This window comes from Equus caballus, chromosome 5, assembly GCF_041296265.1.
Source record: "Equus caballus isolate H_3958 breed thoroughbred chromosome 5, TB-T2T, whole genome shotgun sequence".
NCBI lineage: Eukaryota > Metazoa > Chordata > Mammalia > Perissodactyla > Equidae > Equus > Equus caballus.
Window position 1 is genome coordinate 101,948,146 of NC_091688.1, and position 21,541 is coordinate 101,969,686.

A 21,541-nucleotide genomic window follows, 5' to 3' on the forward strand; every position below is an offset into this window, starting at 1 on the left:
GCTCAGTGGTTGTCACCACGTCGAGACCACACGTGGTTGAGCAGGATGATGCAAGGATGAGTGACCGTGGTGACAGGCGTGCAGAGCTTACCCCGTCAGGCACGGCACTCACACTCCACCTACCACGTGGGGCTTAGTCCCCGACAATCCCACGGGGAGTCACTCTCGGTTACAGGCACAGCCCCACATTAAAGAGGGACAAACTGAGCCAGAGAGGTTTAGACTTGCCCGGGTCACACAGCCAGTCCGTAGGGGAGGTGGCACTGGAATCCAGGTCTGTCTGACTCCAAGGGCCTGCTGATGCTCATGGCTACAGCCAGCGCCTCCATACTTAGTTCAAGAGCTCAAGCTGAACTTGTTATTTTGTCAACTAATTTGAAATCCTAACATCTCCAAAAAGGGACCATCCTCTTTATCAGGCAAATGATCTCAGCAAAACGGAGTCCCTAGGCACAAGAAGCAGAACTCAGGGTCTACGGACTGAATGTTTGTATTCCCTCCAAATTCCTGTGTTGACACCCAACACCCAGTGTGATGGTGTGAGGAGGTGGGGCCTTTGGGTGATGAGGTCATGAGGGTGGAGCCCTCACAATCGGGGTTAGTGCCCTTATAAAAGGCCCCAGAGCTAGCTAGTCCCTCCCGCCACGTGAGCACAGTGAGAAGACGGCCATCCACGAGCCAGGCAGCAGGCTCTCCTCAGACACCGAGCCTGCCAGCACCTTGGTCTCAGACTTCCAGCCTCCAGAACTGTGAGAAATAAAATTCTGTTGCTCATAAGCCACCCAGCTTATGAAATTTTCTTACAGCAGCCCGGAGAGCCTAAGACACTGCGATTATACTGAATGAGGCAATAGGAGCGCGACAGTACAAGATTATCTCTAAACACCCGGACTCTCGGGGGCTGAGACGTGCAGGCAGGCAGGTCCCCGGTGGAAGGCATCCTCACGTTGCCCGCAAGGGCCTTCAGAAACTCAGGGTTTGGTTTTTCTTCTTTTAAAGAAAATATTACAAATCGTGGTCAGTTTGCTCAGATAGTTTTACAAGTTGGGTGTTTTCCTAAACAAATGTAATGTCTGGGAAAATGTGAAACGTAGGGACGCTGTTGTTGAAGTTTCCCATGACAACACTATTTATGATAACAACCGGCCAGCACTGGCCAGCCCAGCCCTGGGCAGCGGCCAAGAAGCCAGGTGGGCGAACCCTCCCTGTGCAGCCTCACAGGGACGGACCGGAAGTGCACACAGCCAGGGTCACCAAGGGGCAGCGGAGTTCAGTGGGGGCGGTGGAGTCACACAGACCTGGGATTTCAGACCCTCTGCAAACCTCAGTTTCTTCATCTGTAAAACAAAGATAATGATACCTCCTCACGGAGTTGCTAGAACGAAATATCGATGGCATGTAAAGTGTACGATGGATTAAAAAGTGCTCAATAAACAGCAGTAATTAATACTAGATAACTTTCGACGTCCTTGTACCTGTCAGGGCACAAGGCCACGTGCAATTCTGAACACACAGTCGACACATGAGCGGCCCCCGAATGAACCCCTCCCTAGGTTTCCAACCGCTGAGCCTCTTCGTGCCCAGCTGAGAAACGCACCCTCAGTTTTTAAGAAGTTGCCAAAGCTTCCGGCTATGCCTCCCGCCCACACAGCCAGCTGCGCAGACACAGGAGGTGAAATGTGCCAGCTCGCCTCCAGAAACCAAGCGTCACAACCCAAATCAGACCGCACGTGGCCAGAGCCACACAGGTGGGCAGCAGCCAGCGCCCGCGGAGGGGCACGCTCTGGGAAGAGGCGGCCAGCTTCATGCAGACTGCGGAAATGCACGGGTTGGTCTCCACCACCGCAGAATTAGGAAGGTTCCTGGAGGAGCAACTGGCAGTTCCTTACGGGACAAAGAATGTGATTTTTGTTTTGATTCCCCCTGCTCCTGGCGCACCACCAGACATACGATAAGACTTTCATACACATTTGATGAAAACAAGCGAGTGAATACACCGAATTCAGACTGCTAACTCAGTTTCTACGCCTCTATACATGAGTGTATACATGTGTAGACAGACGACAGCTAGATTCTATTGATCTCAGGAAAGCCAGCAAACCGGGCTCTGACCACGGAGCTGAGGCGACGTGGGGACACAAGGACAGCCCAGTCCACGTCAGCTCCACTGAACCAGCGCGTGCCGGGCACCTGCAAAGGGAAGCGTGATGTGGGAGAGAGGAGCTCTGAACTCCGTCAGGAGACCGAGGCGGCTACCTGACTGTAACGAAACCAGACAATGCTTCTGAGCCTCAGTTTCCTCACCCACCAAATAAAGATGATCACAACATCTTACCGGGGGCTGCTAAGGTCAAGGAGATCACACATATGCAAACGCGTCGTAGGTGTCCCAGTTAGGACTAGGCTCAGCTACACACTGCCGAAACGGGAAAGCTAAAATGAGCAGCTTAAACAGAAGTGTGCTTCTTGCTCATTCAAAGGAATCTAAGACTGATATGGTGGTTTCCCGTCAGAAGGGACGCAGACTGCCTCCTCAGAAAGATGGATGCTGGCGCTCCGGGCTCTGCACCTGCATTCCCGGCGACAGCCGTGAGGAAGGGGAGAGCGGAAGGCGAGGGGCCCAGGGTGGGTCCTCCTTCTCTTCCAGAAGGCAGTCTTCAAGTTCCAAACAGCACTTGTACTTGGATCTCATAGGCTGCGACTTAGCCACACGACCAGACCTGGCTGTAAAGGACACTGGGAAATGGAGCTTTTTAGCTGGGAGGCAACACACACAGGTACAAAGCAGAGCTCTTTGTGTAAAAGAGAAGTGAACACTGGGAGGCCGCTTGAACTCTTTGACAGATGGTATGTGAGTTACTGTGATTAGATAATTAATTAAAGGACTCCTTAAACAAACATTGTTAAAATTAAAACTTTATGGGGCTGGCCCGGTGACATAGTGGTTGGGTTCACGTGCTCCGCTTCGGCAGCCTGGGGTTAGTGGGTTCAGATCCCAGGTGTGGACCTACACACTGCTCACCAAGCCATGCTGTGGCAGTGACCCACATACAAAATAGAGGAGCATGGGCACAGATGTTAGCTCAGGGCCAGTCTTCTTCACCAAAAAAAAAAAAAGCGTAAGAAAAAATTAAAAGACTTTACTAGGTGCTACATACAAGGGTATAAAGATAACACACAGCATCTATTATTAATAAACTCACTGTCTAGTACACAAGGCACCATCAGCTACCCAGTCAACCAAGGGGATCAAGCACCAAGTCCTATGGTGTCTCAATCAGTCCCCTCTCTCCACCCTCGGCCATATCTGAGTTTTGGCCTTCACCTGCTATGTCAAACCATCTTATCTGGTCTAATGCACAGCTCTTGAATTTTACGTTCCTCCTCAAAGGCACCCCGAAGGCTTCCCGCTTGACATGCATCTCATCTCCCATCGCGTCCAGACAGACTCTCCACTCTCTCGCTTGCCATACACCGTGTGGCCCCTCTGACCTCCCCTAGCACCAACTCCCAACACCTCTTCTGGGCTTCCCCTCAGGGGCAGAGATGGTCTGGGGTCATGGCCCGCATCATGATGCTCTCGGCTGTGCTCGAGGCGCTCTCTGACTTCCTCCTCTGAGTGACACCTGACCATCACGTGAGTGAACCTTCCCCAGACCCACCAGGCTTTTGCGCCCCGGCTCCTTCCCCCTACTGCGGCTAGGAGTGGGTGCTGCCCTCGCCCCCTCCTCCTGCTCCCTCAGCAGCCCTGGGCACGCGTCTGCAGGCGTCCGTGTCCCTGCATTGCAGTGAACGCTCATTACTTCTCCCTTCTAGAAGATGTCTCTCATCTAGGTGTCCCCAGTGCCCAGCACCCTGCAAGCCTCCATTCGTTCCTTCACGGGGACCTCTGCTAACAAGGTAGACCCCTCTTCTGCTCTCACAGACCCTGCAATCTTAAAGGCGCCTGATAGGAGTTAAAGGAAAGCAGGATGAAGAAAAGGAGGGAAGGAGGGAGGGAGGAAGGGAGAGAGAGGAACAGAGAGGAAAGGGAAGAAAGAGAAGAGGGAGGTAATTAAATGCCAATTAAGCCCGTGGGGCATCAACTTGTTCGCCTCCTGACACCCCTCAAAATACCTGAAAGCTGCTGTCACATTCACGTTAATTCTTCTCTTTTCCTAACTTACACAGTATTCTTGGAGCTTTTCCCCCAACAGTCTCTAATACCACGCCCACCCTTGCTCTCTGCATTTTGAAATTGCCTCACTTTCCAAGCTTGACTCTCCTAATAATAAACATTTACCCTAGAAGATCTAATCCTTTCTGTGTGTTTTAGAAAAATGTAACCTAAGCATATCAGTAATTGGCAATCAACGGGAAGGCTGGGAGTTCAAAGGTTGAACACAGTCTTCTGAGGGGCTCCGGAACACAGGACCCTTTCAAGGAGCCCTGAGAGGAATGTTAATTACTTAAGCAAAGTCATGCATGACACACGCACACCAAGTGTCCGGTCAAACTTTCACAACAGATGTAACTGGAGGTCTCGGGCTCATCTTTCTGCTGCCCAGAATTCCAGGCTTCAAACAGGATTAGTGCCACAGACCTGCTCCCATGCAAAAATAAACCATTATTGAAAGCCCAGCATTTTATTCAAGTGCCTGATGGAGCCCCAGGAATCCTTCGGCTGCACAGACTAAGACCTTCTCCCCTGACAACGCCGACCCAGAGGCGCTGTCGGGGAGCTTGACGCGGCAGCAATTCCGGGCGCGCTTTCTGCTTTGCTGCAGCAGGAAGATCCCTCCTCAGGATATGGCTCTATGAAGCTCTCTCCATTGGGGAAATTCTCACTCTCTCTCCGGATCAAGTGCTGAACCTTGTCATTCATTCACTCGACAAACAGTAACAAGGATTCCGGTAGACACAAGAGGCTGAACGGTGAAGTCACGGGCCTGCCCTCAAGGGGCTCGGCATCTGCTGGGGAAGCAGGCTCACGGGCGGACCCTGGTGACGCGGCGTGGGAACGGTGGCAGCAGCGCCCGCGAGGGCTCCGTGAGCTAGGAGGGGAGGACGGTGGTGCTCAGGAACTAGAAAAGGCGCTTGTGGGAGTGGCCCTTGAACGGGGTTGTTTAAAATGAGCAGAGGGTGCTAGGGATGGGGCTGGAGAAGGGATGAGTGGATGAGGATGCTTCAGGCAGAAGAGGCTGCTGTGTGAGTGTCCGGACCCATTAAAGGACACGATGAACCCAAGGAAGGGGGTTCAGCAGGGTTGAGGGCAGGAACCTGGAAGACAAAGGAGGGAGGGCGGGGGAGCTGGAGCTGGGATGGCCAATGACCGAGTCCTGGCACCTTAGCTCCTACTGAGCCAGAGAGTGAAGCCACTGAGGAACTATGCCCAGAAAAGAGGGCACATGGCACACGTACATTTTGAAGGGCAGGTTGGGCAAAGAAACTCTGAACGCGTGGAGTGCTTCTGCATCACGGCCAAGTGCTACGCTGGAGTTCCCTGATCATTCAGGAAGCAACAGTTTACGACGAGATCCTTAGGAGGAAGGAGGCAGAAACCAAGAGGACAGGGGAGGGCAAAGAGAGAAACTTAAGCTACTTCACATGTCTGCTCTGAGCAGCAAGTGCTGTTCCATGTGTGTCAGCACTTGGTGAAATGAGAAGTCCAAACCATGGTGCAAAGCATATGAGACAGAGACTGCCGGCTGCCTACCCAGTATCAACTCTTCCCTTATTCCCTGCTAACAGAACCCCAGTACAGCCAGGTGTGGCCATGTGGCCAAGTTCTGGCCAATGAGATATAAAGATAAGTGTTACATGGGATGTCATGAAAGCTCCTGAAAAGCATGTCTCATCTGTCCTTTGCCCTTCTACTTTTCCCTGCCTGGAATGTGATGTGATGGATAGAGCTCCAGCAGCCATCTTGTGTTCCTGAGGTGGAAACTACATGCTATGTTAGTAGCATGTATATAAATGGAGCAGAAAGATGGGGGGAGACTGATGACTTCATGGAGCCACCATATGAGTCTGGGACTGCCAATGGAGCCACCATATGAGTCCAGGACTGCCACCTACTTCCAGACCTCTTTTGTGAAAGAGAATAAAACTTCAAATTGTGAAAGCCACTATATTCAGGTTTATCCTAACTGATCAGTCATATAATTCTACTCTCCTTCCTTTCCTCTGGTCAAAGAAGAAGAAATGCTGATACTTTCTGAAAATATGCTTCTCTAACTTGGGACTCAGAATATGCACTCAAAGAAAAAATATGCTCCTGGGGATTTGAACACCTACATATGATTGCTGCTGCTCCTTACCCTGAAACCAGAATCCATGTTTCTGTTGTCAAAATTGTCAAGCAAAGGCTCACACGTGTAAAGGAAGAGTGGGCAGCAGCTGAGGGACTCACAAGGACAGGGAAGCTCCTAAGGGACACACTGTGGCTTGTGCACCAGGAGACAAGTAAAGGGATTTGCCGAGGAGGAGGAAAGACAATACGAGCAGAGAGCATCAAGGGCTTTCCAGGCATCCTTGCACCCCCAGAAGTAATCGCTGCAGTCAGTGAGAACATGGGTAAATAAGTTTTGATATAGCCGTCCAAGCGAATTCAAAGCCCAGTTAGAAGGGGTGAGGTCCTCCTGCCAGTCCTGCCATGGAAAGATCACCCAGGGATATGGATCAGTGACAAGCAAGCTGCGAAACGCTTCGTAGAGAAAGGTTAGATGACAAGGGATGGCTCGACAGACTGACGCACAGACGCACTGTCTCAGGCGGTGGATATTATCCTTTGAAGACATGCAGCCAATGTGCTTTCCATTTCCTTCGAAGTAGCCACACCACCCGACTCCGCCCTCAGGAGGAGAACAGGACGTCCACGGAGCTCCCACCGTCCTACCCTGGGGAAGTGTCAGAGGGACAGGGAAGATGCTTGCTGGGCTTGCAGGTCCTCATCCCCTACACTGGGCTAAAATTCCAGAAAGGCGGAAGGGGACGGAGTCACATATAAGGAAGGGGAAGAAAAGCCACTCAGAGCACATGCCACCCTTTCCACCAGGAACTCTTAGAGACCAAGGGGCCCCCTCGCCCAGAGGCCCTGGGGTGGCGTGAAACTGCAACAGCCCAGCTGTACGCAAGGCCACCCGTGACTCTCGGGAAGATGGAGCAGATGCCGGTGGTGACAGTGGAAAGTTGCCATGTGTGTCATGATGCGTAGTTTGGGTGACATTTCCACCGAGAGAACCACCTACAAGTCCACCAGCCACAGGCTTCTGCAACAGATGCTGGCCCAGGACAGCCCGGCCTCGCGGAGGCCAAGGACGCCGGAGGCCAGAGGCCGGCTGCCTCCCAGCCACCTGGTGCCCCCACGGCCCCACCCCGCCCAGGACATCAAAAAGACCTGCCATGGTCCCGGGCCCTCGCAGAGGTAGTGTTTGCAACTCCATTACATTTGCATGCACATTTTTAAAAGTCCTGGAAGGATGTCCAAGAAACCGGTCACCATTCAGACCTTTAAGGAAGGGGACTGGGCATTCTGGGGAGAGCGCAGGAAGACTTGCTTCCGACTTTGTACTCTTACTTTTCAAATGTTTGAAAGTGAGTTTTAAAAATGGAGTTCTCAGTGGAGTTGGTTCCATGAGCTTTTTCCACGAGGTTCTGGGATGTTTATGAGCGAGTCACAAAGTAAATGCATGAGACAGGGATCCTCAGACACACTGAGTTAGTTAGGGGGCCTTAGGGAAACTGGGTGGGATTTGGGCCCCCGCATTGAGCCCATCGATGATGACTAATAGCCAGTGCTTAGTGAATGCTTGCGAATGTGTTAGGTACCATGTAAGGCATTTCACCTGCATAAACTGACCTCCTCCCCAGCAACCCCGGGAACTAGACTCTAGGCTCTGGGTAGAAATCCGGGACTGCTTGTTCTTGGGGCCCCTGGTTACCTCAGCTTTCTTCGCCAGCTTCCCAAGGGCTGAGCTCTGTTGGCGAGTGGCTCCCTGGGAGTGAGCTCTGCCTTTCTGATGGGAGTAGGGACGCCCCAGGCTGAGGGGACCAGCCAGCCCGCCAGAGGGATGCAGAAGGAATTTATCCAGAGACAGGGCTTCATTTGGGCCTCACTTTAGCTGCCCCACCCCATGCCTTCCAACATCAGTGACAGTCCCCTTGCCTAAGGTCCAGCACGTGCTAACGCTTGAAGGGACGTCAGATGTCATCTTCTCCGAGCTCCAGACTACATGTGTGCAGCATGGCTGGCATCACCAGGACCCCCACCACTGACAGGGGCCACGACGCCATGGGGCCGGGCCAGCCGGGCACATCAGGAGGGCTCTGGGGGCGCTGGGGCTGCCCTTCTGCCTTTCTTCCCAAGCAAATACTCATGAACAAATCTTCGTAGAGATAAATACGGCCTAGCACTGGGATGGTCTTCAAAACAAGGCTGAGCGGGACCCAGAGCCACAGTGACTTATTGTTGAATGTGGGATAACAGCAAGCAGTGGGGCTGCTGTGGGCAGTGTGTCAGCCCACGATACCATGTCATGCACATAGTAGGCACACAGGCTGTAGTACCCACAGCTACTATAGCATTAAAAGTATGTATGCCTGGCTTGTCTCGGGGCCTTGAATGCCAAGCTGTCCATCCAGATCAGGTCCGGCCGAGGGCGGGGAGGACTGGGGCGGGGGCAGCACTGTGAGACCACACCGCCCCGTTGGCGGCAGGTCGGTGGAGGATGGGAGCTGGGCTAAGCGCTCCTCTGGTCCCGAGGGGAAGATGGAATTTTGGCATTTTTAGTTTCCCTCCAAAAGAAGAAAAAGAGAGAAACACAAAAACAGGAAGCCAGCTGAATTTATTTCTCCTACTTTGATTTACACCCCCCTTCAGCTCACAATCATTGTTTTTAAATTAATATTTTAACTGTCTCTCCTGAGAAAAAGGAGGGATAACTTATCTGTTTTTAAAAAGAAAATAAGTCCAAAGGGCAAAGAATCTGGCCCCATTGAAATAATTCTCTTCAGAAAAGCTATAAATAAGATTTCTGATTCAAAATTGAGATAAGATTATCCAAGGGAAATGGGAGAAAAAAATTTACGCCTAGATTAGCAAACTCCCTAAAAGGATCAGTTCCTTTCAGTTAAGAGGATTTTTTTTTCTTTAAAAGCCTCTCCCCAATTAAAAAAAAATAAAATTAAATTAACATCTGTGAACCCCTTCAGACATGTGAACTGAATTTCACTTAACCTGGCTGGCCTGTGGGAGTCCAGCCTGTTCCGTGGTCCTCCTAACGGCCAAGCCCTCCAGGGAGACCCAGCTCACGGCCCCCACGTGTCCAGCCTCTGCCCACCCCACCCCCACAGGGGAGAACACTCCCCCCTGAGCTCCTACTGATCCGGTTCCCCTGGGCTCTGCAGGATCTGACACAGCTGTCCACGGTCCCACCCCACAAACATCCCCATGCTCTGCCTGCTGGTCTGTCCTCATGCTTTTCATTAACTTCTTAGGTCCCTCCTTTGCCACAATAGTCTTATTAAAATCCCATCCAATCCAGTGTCACCTTTTTCTCCATGGTCTCACTCACCCTCAGGTCTTTATTTAATACTGCCAGTGGCAGAGACTGCTCATTGCCCCAAACACCTCTTCCAAAGTACTAGAAATGCAGCTAGAAATCAGGCTTCCCAGAAGAAAGACTATATTTCCTAGCCTCCCTTGCAGCTAGGGGTGACCATATGACCATGTTTGGCCAATGGAATGTGAGAAGCAGTATGCCCTCTGTTACCCCATTTCCCCTTTTGTCTGGATGGGATGCAGGGGTGCTGGGATGCAGGATGCATGGGATGCTGGGATGCACGGTGGGATGCAGGATGCAGGCACACTGCGATGCAAGGTGGGATGCAGGATGCAGGGGATACTGGTATGCAGGCGGGGATGCTGGTATGCAGGCCGGGATGCATGATGCAGGGGATGCTGGGATGCAGGGTGGGATGCAGGATGCAGGCATCCTGGTAAAGCCATCTTGGCCCACGCAAATGAGGACTACAGTTGGGAGCAACGAGTCAGGAGGCTGAAAAGGGCAGGATGGCTTATGCTCTGCCTTCTCTCTTGTAGAAGGCAGTGTTATTTGGGGTCTTCCTTATAGCAACCAAGTCTGCATCCTGACTGGTACTCCGTCATGATGATGAGTATACTAAACCCCTTTGCTCAGCCCAGGTCTCACTCCTGAGAGCCACGCTATCTCCCCAAATCCAGAGACTATCTCCACTAGGCTCCTACCTCAGACTCATCCTAAACTGTGACTTCCACCCCAGCCCACTTTCTTCCCCGTTTTTTTTTTTCCCAAATAGTTCCATATTCTCTGTGCTGAAAACCTTCGTGTTATCTTTGAATCCACCCTCTCCTTCAGGTCTCGGGTCCTAGTTAAGGTGGTCTGCAGAGCCCCTCAAAAACGATCTGCTCTATAGTCCCCACCTCACCCTAACAAAGGCCTGCATTCTGACAAACGTGTGCTGCTAAATAACCACTTCCTGCCTCCAGTGTCCCCATCCACTGCGACCCGGTAACAGCACCGTTTACTGAGACCCGGTGGTGCCAAGCCCTGGGTTGGGCAGTTTATACACATTATCTCTAATCACAACCACCACTAAGGTGGATGTTGTTACTGTTATTTTACAGATAAGGAAACTGAGCCTCTAGGACATCAAATAAAATCTGTCCAAGGTCACACAGCTAGGAAGTAGCAGAAATAGGGTTTGAACTCAGGAACATCCAGGGTCCATCCTGCCGCTTGGCACATGGGAGCACTTGATAAACCACAGCAGAACAGAAGAACAGAGGAACGCCTCCCCACACCCGCTTTGGTCAGCCATCCTAACTCACTGCCTTAGTCACGTAGTTTTCATTCTCCCGAGACAGAGCCAAGTGTAAGGCCCCAAATTTTCATTGCCCCCTCCCCTTACTAGCCCCAAATAGGATGTCATCCAAGTAAAAATAATACGGCTGCTCTGCAACGTAGCTTGAGGGTAAGACCTCAAATCTTTACCACCACCCTCCCCCAAAGCCACTCTCAAGTAAACACACAGTCAGGGGAAACACTTTTGCTCACCAGCTCCAGGACGAGCCCTCTGACCCTCTCCGTCACCCCTGCCTCCGACCACAGAGCTACCCCACACATCCCAAGACAGAAACTCGGGGGTCTCTACCATTTGACTGTGGCCTCCAGGAATCCACAGCATCAACAGCAGACTCCTGGCCCGGCTTCGAGGCTCTCCACGATTCAGGCAACCTCCTCCCCAGCCTCTTCCCTGTGGAACTCCGGCTCCAGTCGGCGCCCCGCGTCACCCGGCCTGCAGCCAGGTCTCTTCTCACGCCTGGGCCAGGTGTGGCCCCTGCTCCGCCCTCCGCTATGCTGAGCTCTGCCTGCCTTACTGGATCCTTCCAGGCCCAACCGGAAGTCAGCTCTGAGGCCTCTGATATCCAGTGTTCTCTCCTTCCCTGGGCTTCTGGAGCACGGGTCATGCCAAGGCCGCCCACTGCTCTTAGAATGAAACCCGATTCCTTACGCAGGCCTCCAGAGCCGAGCCCTGCTGTCTGCCGTGGCCAGGACTTCCTCCAAAGACCCCGCACCTTCCCGCTTCGGGGCCATTGTATTTGCTGTTCCACTGCCTGGAATAGTCTCCCCATATGGCCCACTCCCAGCTCCTCCAGACCCCAATTCAAATGGGGGCTATGACAGAGGCCTTCCTCGCTCACCCCTCATAACAGCAACCCCCTGCCTCCCCTGCACACTCTGTACCCCCAGGCCTCTCCACCACTGCCACCTGGTACAACATATATGCATTTCTTTATTTTCTGCTCCTTTCCACTGGAATGGAGGCTCCCTTAGGACAAGGACTGAATTTGTTTTTTGGTTGTCAGTGCCTGTTATTCAATGAATTTATGTCGAATGAATGAATGAAGGAACGAATGAATGACTCGAGCACCACACTCCACCTTGAGCACAGCTCTCTACACACCAATTTTCTTTTTTCCTTTAGGTTCTTCCAAGTTCATCCTGACTTCACACCTTTGTGCTTCACGTTCCATGAGGCAGATCTGGGTTTTGTGGGGCCTGAAGCTTACATACCAGGGGCGGGTAGGTGGGACAGTGAGTCTTTAAAAAAAATTACAAATACGAAACAGCTAAGCTCCCCCCACCACCCACCCTGGGGCCTTGGAGAGGCTGTGGAACGCAGAGCCAGGAGCATCACCTTCAGTAGCTTCCTGGGACATCCTCCTTTTCCTGGACCACTCACTCAGTTCTTCGGATGGCACTTGCCAGCCAGGCCTCAGTTCAAAGTTGTCCTCCCCTCAGAGAAGAATTCTCCCCAGCCCCCCACCATCACCTCGTTATCTTTTCTTCATGTCCCTTATCATTCACTCACGTGACTTTTATTACTATTTCATCACTTGTCTATTGTCTGTCTTTCCCACAAGAATGTCAGCTCAGGAGAGACTTTGTCTGGTTCCAGAGTGCAGGGCCCGGAGCGGTATTTGCCACAAAGCCGCACTCTGAAAGATTCGCTGCATAAAAAGGAGCCCAACAGCCATCTCCCAAGTTCTCTGAAAACCCACATGACAAATAGGATCAGGGCAAAGAAACTGGACAGTTAACTCTCCTCCCTTCCATGACTCCTGTGACCTCTGAGAAGGGGGGCCGGGACCCTCTGAGCAACAGGAATCACTCCCCAGCTCTCACTGGGTTCCACCTATTTCTAACTGGAAAGTTCGGCAGAATACCCAGAGATAACTTTGTACTCAGAAAGGACGCAAAGTTTGAGGCTTCATTTCACACATTATCTTTGGAGACGCTGCGACTTTCTAGTAAATTTAACAAAGCTTTTGGTCGTCTTGTCATCATCCTTCCCCATGGTGAGTGGTGATCTCCCCACACTGAGTTCAAGGAGTTGATGAAATTTCAGTGCATTTTCTGCTTCCTTCAGTCTGCTTTCTGGATAGGTTAACCCCTACGGAGCACCCCTCATTCTTTCCTTTGAGAGGGTGAAAGAGCCCGCTTGTTCCTCAGCCTGGCTGCCCTCAGCTTCACCCATGACGCTTGCTGCTCCCATACATTTGGGGGCCTTGCCCTAGATGTACTTAATCAGAATGTCCGGAGGCTGGCAGGGCTTTCTGGGTGTTTAACAAGCGCTTCAGATGACCCTGATGGGCAGCCAACCTTGGAAACCACTACGAGCATCCTGAGAGGTTCAGATACGAAAGAAGCCATCTTCAAGACACTCACAAGACAGAGGTCCAGATGAGTGGACCAACTTGGGAAAAATAAGTTCCTTTACAAATACTGTCTAATAAGAAATGAAAACATCCACCACACACACACACACACACACATACACACGACCAATTTTCCTCCATCTCTACGAGTCAGGGCACTAGCTAGACTATGGCATCTGGGAACGAGAAAATTACTAAGGTCCTCAAATTCCCAGGTTAGCCCCTTTGAGAAACTTAAGCACTTCCGGAAATGACGAGAAATCTTTCCAGTTTTGAGAGAACCAGACAGGTCACTGAAGGAGCGAATCGCTAAGCCTTAGCACCTGGAAGAACTCTAGCTGAGACTCCAGACGCATCCTGAGAATGTGTCCGGCCGGGGTGGAGTGAGGCACAAAGAGGACAGCACTGCAATCAGAACCCTGCTGTGTGAGCCAGGGCGGGCCGCTTCTCCATGCCGAGCCTCAGTTTCCCCGTGTATAAAATGGGCATAAACCAGGCTACCTCACAGAGAGAACCAGTGCAGTTTTACACACCAGACACTATTCAAATGGGCTCCTCCCCTCCCATCATCCAAAGCCAGGCTCAGATCTCACCTCCTCGACGGAACCTTCCCCGTTACCTCAGCTCAGGCAGAACCCTTGTCTTCTCTGTGGGATGGAGCGGACAAGGGGAAGACAGTTCACCAGCGGGCAGGTAAAGAGCAACAGGTAGTCCGTGAACATCAAGTCATGAAACTGAACATGGATCTGCTGTCGTTTATTTGGGGTCCCCTCTCCCTTCTCCACACTCCTGACTCATCGTGCCCCGATTCTCCACTAAAGCCCACCCCCCCAGCCGCCATTCCATGGGAAGCGTCACGTGTGTGCAGGGGCCGATGAAGCCACAGCACCGCCCATGAGCTCTGCTCTCCTCATCATGCACGCTGTGCGACGTCACTGAATACATCATGGTTTATGAGGTGACAGCAACAACCCGTTCACTATGCACATCCACCTCTGCCTCCAAACCCCTCGGCCACCTTGCACATCGAGCACCCCCGAGGTCTGGTCCTGGGAACATGGCCAAGAGCAAGTGAGACAAAGACAGCTGCCTTCAAGGAGCTCACACTCTGGAAGCATCCGATCTCCCAAGATCTTATCAATATCAGCTACTCACCACGAAAAGAAGCTCTCTTCTCTCGGCTGGACTTAGCGTTTAAATGCAGCAATCCCCAAGTCTGTTTGACCTGGAGTAGAAAACATTGGACCTGGGTCCTCTATTACATGCATACGTATTTATTCAGAACTTACACACATGTACTTCTTTTATACTATATTTTATAAAATACATACATAAAATAGAAACGTGTAAAGGATGAGATAAAAACTAAGTATAAACACGTGCGACTACTTTCTTTTTTGTTTTTTCTTTCTGTTATCCCAGCGGATCACCGTGCACGGGGCTGGGGTGTGGTTTTCAAATTCCAGCTCAGCCGTTCACTGCCGTGTGATCCTGGGCGAGCCCTGGCTCTTCTGTGCTTCAGTTTCTCTGTAAGACGGATAACGGCAATGCCTACCTTGCAGGGCCACTGATAGGGTAAAATGAGGTGATTTAGGTCGAGTACTTACTCCTGGCATGTTATAAACACTCAGAATGACAGCAAGTATTATCGATATATTACTATTATTTCTACGTGGGATCTGTTCCCAAGCACGATTCTGGAATTCAGACAGACAGCATGCCTCTAATACAAAACGCTATTGTGGGGAGGACATGTTTCTCAGCCGTTAGTATCAGGTATCAAGAGGGCCACGGGTTCAAGACCCCAGTGGGGATCATGTTCTCCATTGTCAAAGATGCAGGTACGACCTGACGGTGTACAGTGTTGGTCCCCATTGTAAATCTGCTTGTTTTGACCCTCCGGCAGGGTTTTCTGGCTGGAACCAGTTCACACAGGTCTCAGCTGTCGCCTCTCACCTGCCACCGCCCCATCTCCTCCAGAGGCCTCCGCCCGGGTCCCGGGGGCCTGCAGTGGCGCTGACTGGTACACGCATTACGGTTTATTAGAGGACGTGGAAAAGTGCTCAGGCCTCAGTGCAGACCCAAGAGGAGTTTCCAAATTTCTCTATTTGAAGGGAACACTTTAAAACTGAAGTGTGTTTTCCTTGGCAGAGGTACCCCCATTAGACGCAATTTCTCCCTGACATTTCTGGAATTGTTTTACGTCTGTGTTCTCTATAAGGACTGTCCACGGAGGTCAGAACGGAAATTACATTCCCAAGAAGGCTCACATGAGCACCCAGGGCAGGGCACAAGCCCCAGCGGAACGTCCCCCCACCTAGCCAGCCTGCCAGGGCGATGATTAACAAGCCGGGCTGCCACGAAGGGGACTGGGCTGGGAGCGTGCCCAGCACCGCTGCTCCCCGGCCGGCACGGTCAGTGGTGTTTAGTCTATTGGAGTATTTACTCAGGATGCCTATCACCGTGGAACCGAGACAGCCGTCTGCGAGAGGACCGCTGCAGCCCCTGCCGGGCGCGGGGGGCGAGCAGATCTACTTGTCACGAGATTCCTCTCCCAGCCCAACTCAGCCCCCCGCCGGGAAAGCCTGGGTATGCTGGTCAATCACGGCAGCCTGGGCACGCCTGAGCCCCAAGAATCAGGCTTCAGAAGGGCCACAGGTCTGGTGACCCCTAACAACCTCCCTTGGGAACCAGGCACTTGGTGGCTCCCCAGAAGCACACACCGGGCATTCGGGCACCCCCTCCACCAGGCTTTCTGCCTTGGCTCAAACACGCCTTGAGGAAGCAAGGACTGCCTGTCACAGACACACAGAGCCCGGACGTCTCTGAAGAAAGGGGCATGACTTAGACTCTAAAGAGCTGGGTTCAGATCTCACCTCTGACACTTAGAGCCACGGAGGTCACCTCACTGCTCTGAGCCTTTATCCTCTCCAAACCGTGGAATTATAATCTCCCTCTTCAAAGACTAAGTGAGAAAACAAAAGTCAATACACTGAATTAGTCTATGTTAAAATTTAAACACATTTGATTTTGAGCCATAAAGTTAGAGGCAATATAGCAAAAATTAAACAGACAAAAAAAAAAAAAAAGAGAGAGAGAAAGCTAAACAGACACTGGGAAAAAGAACTGGGAGAAAATTTGAGAAGTAGTTACAGCTGGAAGATGTTCTCTTCTTGCCCAAATCCCCCAGACATTCTAGCCCCCGTGGCAGTAAAGCAGTGAGAAGGAACCCGCAGTTTCCATATTCGAGAGCATGTCCTGGGACAGAAGTGCGAGCCTAGAGCGCCTGCCCACAGCCACCTGCCAGCAAACAGCAGCAAGAGCAAGCCAGAGCTAAAGACACGTGACAGAGGGTGACTCTGGGCTGTGACGGCCACACTGCTAACAAGGCAGAGACGGAGGCTGAGAACCCTCTGGAGCGGCAGCAAACCGACCCGGAACAGCACGAGATACAGAGGCAGAGCAGACGCAGGTGCAGAAGAGCGTGTGGGCAGAACAAGACGGAGACGGTTTTGCTCCCCACGTGTGACCCAGGGCTCCCAGTTCTCTAGAGTAGAGAGGACAGAATTATCATCAGGGCCGTGTTACACCTACAGCTACCTATTCACTGTAACTTCTTGTATTTATGCTAAGGAACCTCTTTAGTAAACTAGACATCATTCAGTTGTCAAGGTGGGTTGAGTTTGTTTCACAAATCCTGTATGAGGGAGCGAGTATAACGGAGAGTGTATAAGGTCTACCATTCCAGGGAGTGAGAGCGGAAGAGAGAGCCAGGCTCCAAGACTCCCAATTAAGGGCCAAATGCGTTCAGAGCCAGGCCAGCCTGGTGTCCTAGTTTGACGCAGCAAGAAAAGGTGTCAGTGGGAGGGAGAGTGGGGAAGTGGATCTGAGCCTCGGCAGACTCCCCCGGAACAAGAGGAAACAAACATCAGGGAGGCAGTGAGCCCCTTCCTAGAAATAGGCCAGCTCTTGGTCGCTGATTTTCAAACTACAAATCAGCACTCATTAAACCCGTTCTGTGACTCTCCACCAGCATAAAAAGAAAAAGTGAAACAAAGAAGTCTAAACTGCAATGGAAGAGAAAAGAAGAGAAAGCATGAGAGTGAATCGCACACGGAAAGGGAAAGCGATGTTCCGTGAAAGCTGTGTTTACACGCCACCGAGTATGTTTACCCGTTACTGAGCGTGTGTACCGGCATGTGATCTCTTTGTTAGGTTAGAGTCAAAAAAGTCTGAAATCCGCTCTCCTCTAGGCTCTTAACAGGTCTCCACGTGACACCATGTGAGGCCTGCATGGCGCCATCTTGACACGGGTGGTTTCAATCTTTTCTCATGACTTGTACCCTCCGGCCTTCCAGTGTATCATCTCCTTGATTTTCACTGTTTTCAGCCCTTACTCCACAAGAGAATCTCCAGGGATACAAAAAATTACCAGTGCTCAGGCTCCACACCCACGGATTCTGATCTCATCAGTCTGGGTGGGGGCCTAGCAAATGGTATTTTTTACAGCCTCCCCAGGTAATTCCAACGTGCGACCGAGGTTGAGAGCCACTGGGTTAGGTCATTCCATCCTTACAACATCCTCTGAGGGAAAAGTGGAGAAGACACGATTATCCCAGCCTCGCAGACAAGGAAATTAAGGGCTGAGGCAATCGGGAGATTTAGCCAAGGCTGCATCCATGTCAGTGTCGGGGCTGGGTGAGGAGCCAGGTCTCTGGACTCCGGGCCCAGGGTGCCCTCGTCCCAGGGTCCCACACTCACCACTTCATCCAACATCTTCTTTCAGCTGCAAACAAGTCTCCCAATGAGAAGACAGACAGAAACAAAATCTCAGAATTTCTTTGCACAATCTTTCTCGGAAATGCATCAACAAACGCAAGTCCCTCCTTACTGGAAGAGCAAACCAGACCACTTCAGTAAATCAAGCCATTTGATGGAGACCAAGAGAGCTATTGATACTAGTTTGCCTGTCTCCAAGGAACAAAATACTGAAAGGCAAGGGCTTAAAATGCATGAAAACGTATCCAACGCACAATCAAATGAAAATGTCGTGGGCCCACAGCCAGGGATCATCTGCCAATTGGATCTCTTTCAGCGCCCTAAATTTAACCAGCTGGGACTTTTTTTCTCCCTCCCTTTTTTGTAAGTATCATCTTTTTCAACCTTCTGAAAGGAAGAGATTTCCTTTTAATGGGAAATCTGTATTTCATCATAAAGATGGAACACGGCGAGCTTGGTTGGGCCAACCTCCTGCGAAGTAGGTTCTCTGCGTGTCGGACGCTCGGCATGAAAGAAAGACTCGCATTCCGGCAAGTGCGTTTCAGGCACCACAGACCGGAAGCACGGACCTATGGAATTTCAGATGTTATCTCACCTCCATTCCCAACGTAGTAATAATACTTCACATTTGTAGGTCACCCGATCACCTTAGAAATCGGAATAATCTCTTAAATTTCCCACCTGTTCCAGAATGCACTGACTAAATGGAGACGAGGCTGTGTCGTGTGCATGTGTGTGGGTGCGTGTGCACGTGCACATATGTGTGTATGGGGTGGAGAGAGAGAGCGAGGAAACTCAGGTATTTACGGTGGTTATGGCTGAGTGGGATCATGAGTACTCTTTATTTGTCTGTCTCATCATCATAGCTTTTCCGTAACAAATGCTTCAGCACTTTGCACTCTTAAAAGACAATTATTTTACCTGAAAAAGAATAACCATAAATCGCACGTGAAAAGTAGGAACAACTCTACTTGTAACGGAACGATAAGGTCAAAGTTCTCCCCCAAGGTGTGACCGCCGGGGGCAGGGGGCACCAGCCCGCCAACGCCTCAGTTGCCCACACGAGCCCCTTTCCCTTCTGCACCTGCCCTGCCGGGGGAGACAGGCTTCCAGGGACAATCGCGGGGAGCACGCTGCAGGGACACGGTTCCTCTGCGGTCTCTTCAGGACCAAGGCTGCGGAGCCGGGGCCAGCCGCGAGCCACATCCACTCAGGGACCCTCTGCTCCGACCGGGGAGGGGCAGTTTGGGATTGGGGGCTGGGCCCTGAGCCGGCTCTTGGCCTCCACTGGGCTGCTGCTCAAAGGCTGGTACGGGGACCAACCATCCTCACAGTTAGAAGAATTCCAGGAAGGGAAAATTCCTGTGGCAGCATCATTAAATGTGACAACTCTGACCAGGAAGATAATGGCTGGGCTCCGGGGCTGCATAAAAGGCAACCGTGGGCTTGCGTCTTTGGCTGAATGGTGGCTGATGGGGAAAGGAGTCCAGGAAGGGCTATACCAACTGTCCACCTATTTCCTCCTCATTCACTCAACAAGCATCGCCCGGGCAGCCCGGAGGCATGGCTGTTGCACAGTCCTCACTTTGCGGAGGCACAAGTGCCCAGCCGCAGGGAAGCGAGGGAGGTGAGATACAAGCCGGCCCCCAGGGCAGGTGCCTTTTCTTCCCTCGGAGGTGCCGCCGGCTGACCCAGCCCTGTGCCTGCAGAGCTGCGCCTGGCCCCAGGGAGCGCCTTTTCTAAATTTCACAGCAGTGTGATGTGGGCCAGCAGGGGCCTGCTCCCAGGCCGTGCATCAGTGTGCTGCGCAATAACGAACGTTTCCAATGGTGGAAACAGCACACCTCTGTCCTGAGGAAAACCAGTCAAGGTGGAGACAGAAAGTAAGTAACGGCAATAAGGCATTTCCGTGACTATAGAAATGGTGTAAAAATCATAACAGAAGCAAGAGAACGCAGGCCTGTTCAACGCAATATTGACACTGTCCACAGTGAACTGTTCGGAAAGAAGGTAAGAAGAAAAGGCCAAGGGGGGAGATGGAAGACAGCTGCGCCTACCCATCGCAGCCTCCCCGGTGCTGAAGCCATTCTCATCCAACACGGCGACTCAGGCTCGGAGGAGCGAGCGCAGCCGGTGATGGGAGAGGCCAGCCCCGGAGGCAGGTCTGTCTACAACACTCCGTTCCCCACTCCTCGCTCCACAGGCAGGCCTCAGGTCTGTGCCAGAATGGATGCTGAGCACCGAAGATGCAGAGGGCCTAGCTGAGAGCAGAAACTGAGATCAGACCACCTGGGCTTGGATCCTAGCTCTGCCTCCCCCTCCTGCCTCGGTTTCCTCCTCTCTCAAATGGAGATAACAGCACTGTGCCGGTGGTAGACAGGGTATTCTTATTAATGGCAGCCGGGGCAGTGGCATCATCATCTCACAGTTTAGGGAGGGTGGGGTGTGTTGTCAGCACAAGGGACCAGTAGACAAAGCAGCAGGGTCCCAGGCTCAGGACCGACCCCAAGCCCCGGCGGGGAGTCTGTGTTCAGATCAAAATGCCCCTAAACTCTGCAGCTAGGATGCCTTCCCCACACGCGGCCCCAAGCCATGCAGGACGGGCGTATGTCACCCCATTCGACGGGTCGGGCAACTGAGGACTAGACCCTGAATGAGTCGTCCAAACTAAGACGGCCAAGCGGCCGCAGACTGCTGGGCTCCACTCACTCACTGGATCGAAATGCTTTCTAAAAACTGTCATTTGGAAGTTATTTCAAATTTACAGGATAGTTTCAAGATCAATCTAGAGAACGCCACATACGCTTTTTTATTAGACTTGTAATTTTCAACGTTTCACCACAGTTGCTCTATCATTCTGGGTGTGAAACTTATTTTTCTCTGCACTCTTGAAGAGTATTTGCATATATCACGCCCCTCCCCCCCTTAATATTTCAGTATGTATTTTTTAAGAATAAGAATATTCTTGCAACTAGAAGATGAATAAGTTCTGGAGCTCTGACGCACAGCACACCGCCTATAGTCAACAACACTGCAGTAGATACTTTAAAGTTGCTAAAAGACTGGATCTTAAATGCTCTCACCACATCAGAGAAATGAGAATACGTGACGTGAGGATGGAGGCGTTAGGTAACACTACAGCGGTGATCACACTGCAACATATAAATGGATCAAATCAACAACACCTTGCACACCTTAAACTCACACGTTATATGTCAATCATAGCTCAATAAAAAAAAAAGAAGAATATTCTAAAATAAATGATCAAATTCAGGAAATTTAATGTTGAGCTATACATTCACCTACCCCGGAGGCCATACTCTGACTTGTCAATCGTCTCAGTAACGTCCTTCCGGGCATTTCTGCCCTCAGTCCAACAGCCAGTCCAGGATCACTGACTGCACTGGCGGGTGTGTCTCTTCCTTTGTCTTTCGTAACACTGGTCAGTTATTTTACAGAATGTTCCTTGCTTGGGCTTGTCTGTGTTTCCTCGTGATTCAATTCAAGTTACACACTCCTGGT

The 21,541-nt window shown here is 51.5% G+C and overlaps 1 protein-coding gene across 6 annotated transcripts in view; it reads right to left on the minus strand.

Annotated features, from left to right (window-relative positions):
• ROR1 (receptor tyrosine kinase like orphan receptor 1) overlaps positions 1-21,541 on the minus strand; it is a 358,789-nt gene that overhangs the window by 191,294 nt on the left and 145,954 nt on the right. Inside the window, exon 2 of one of the 6 annotated variants that reach the window (XM_070267557.1) lies at positions 16,117-16,205. The exons of the other annotated variants lie outside the window; for them this stretch is intronic. The gene's annotated coding sequence lies outside the window, so the exon portion shown is untranslated. The remainder of the gene's footprint in view (positions 1-16,116; positions 16,206-21,541) is intronic. 6 annotated transcript variants of the gene reach the window in all.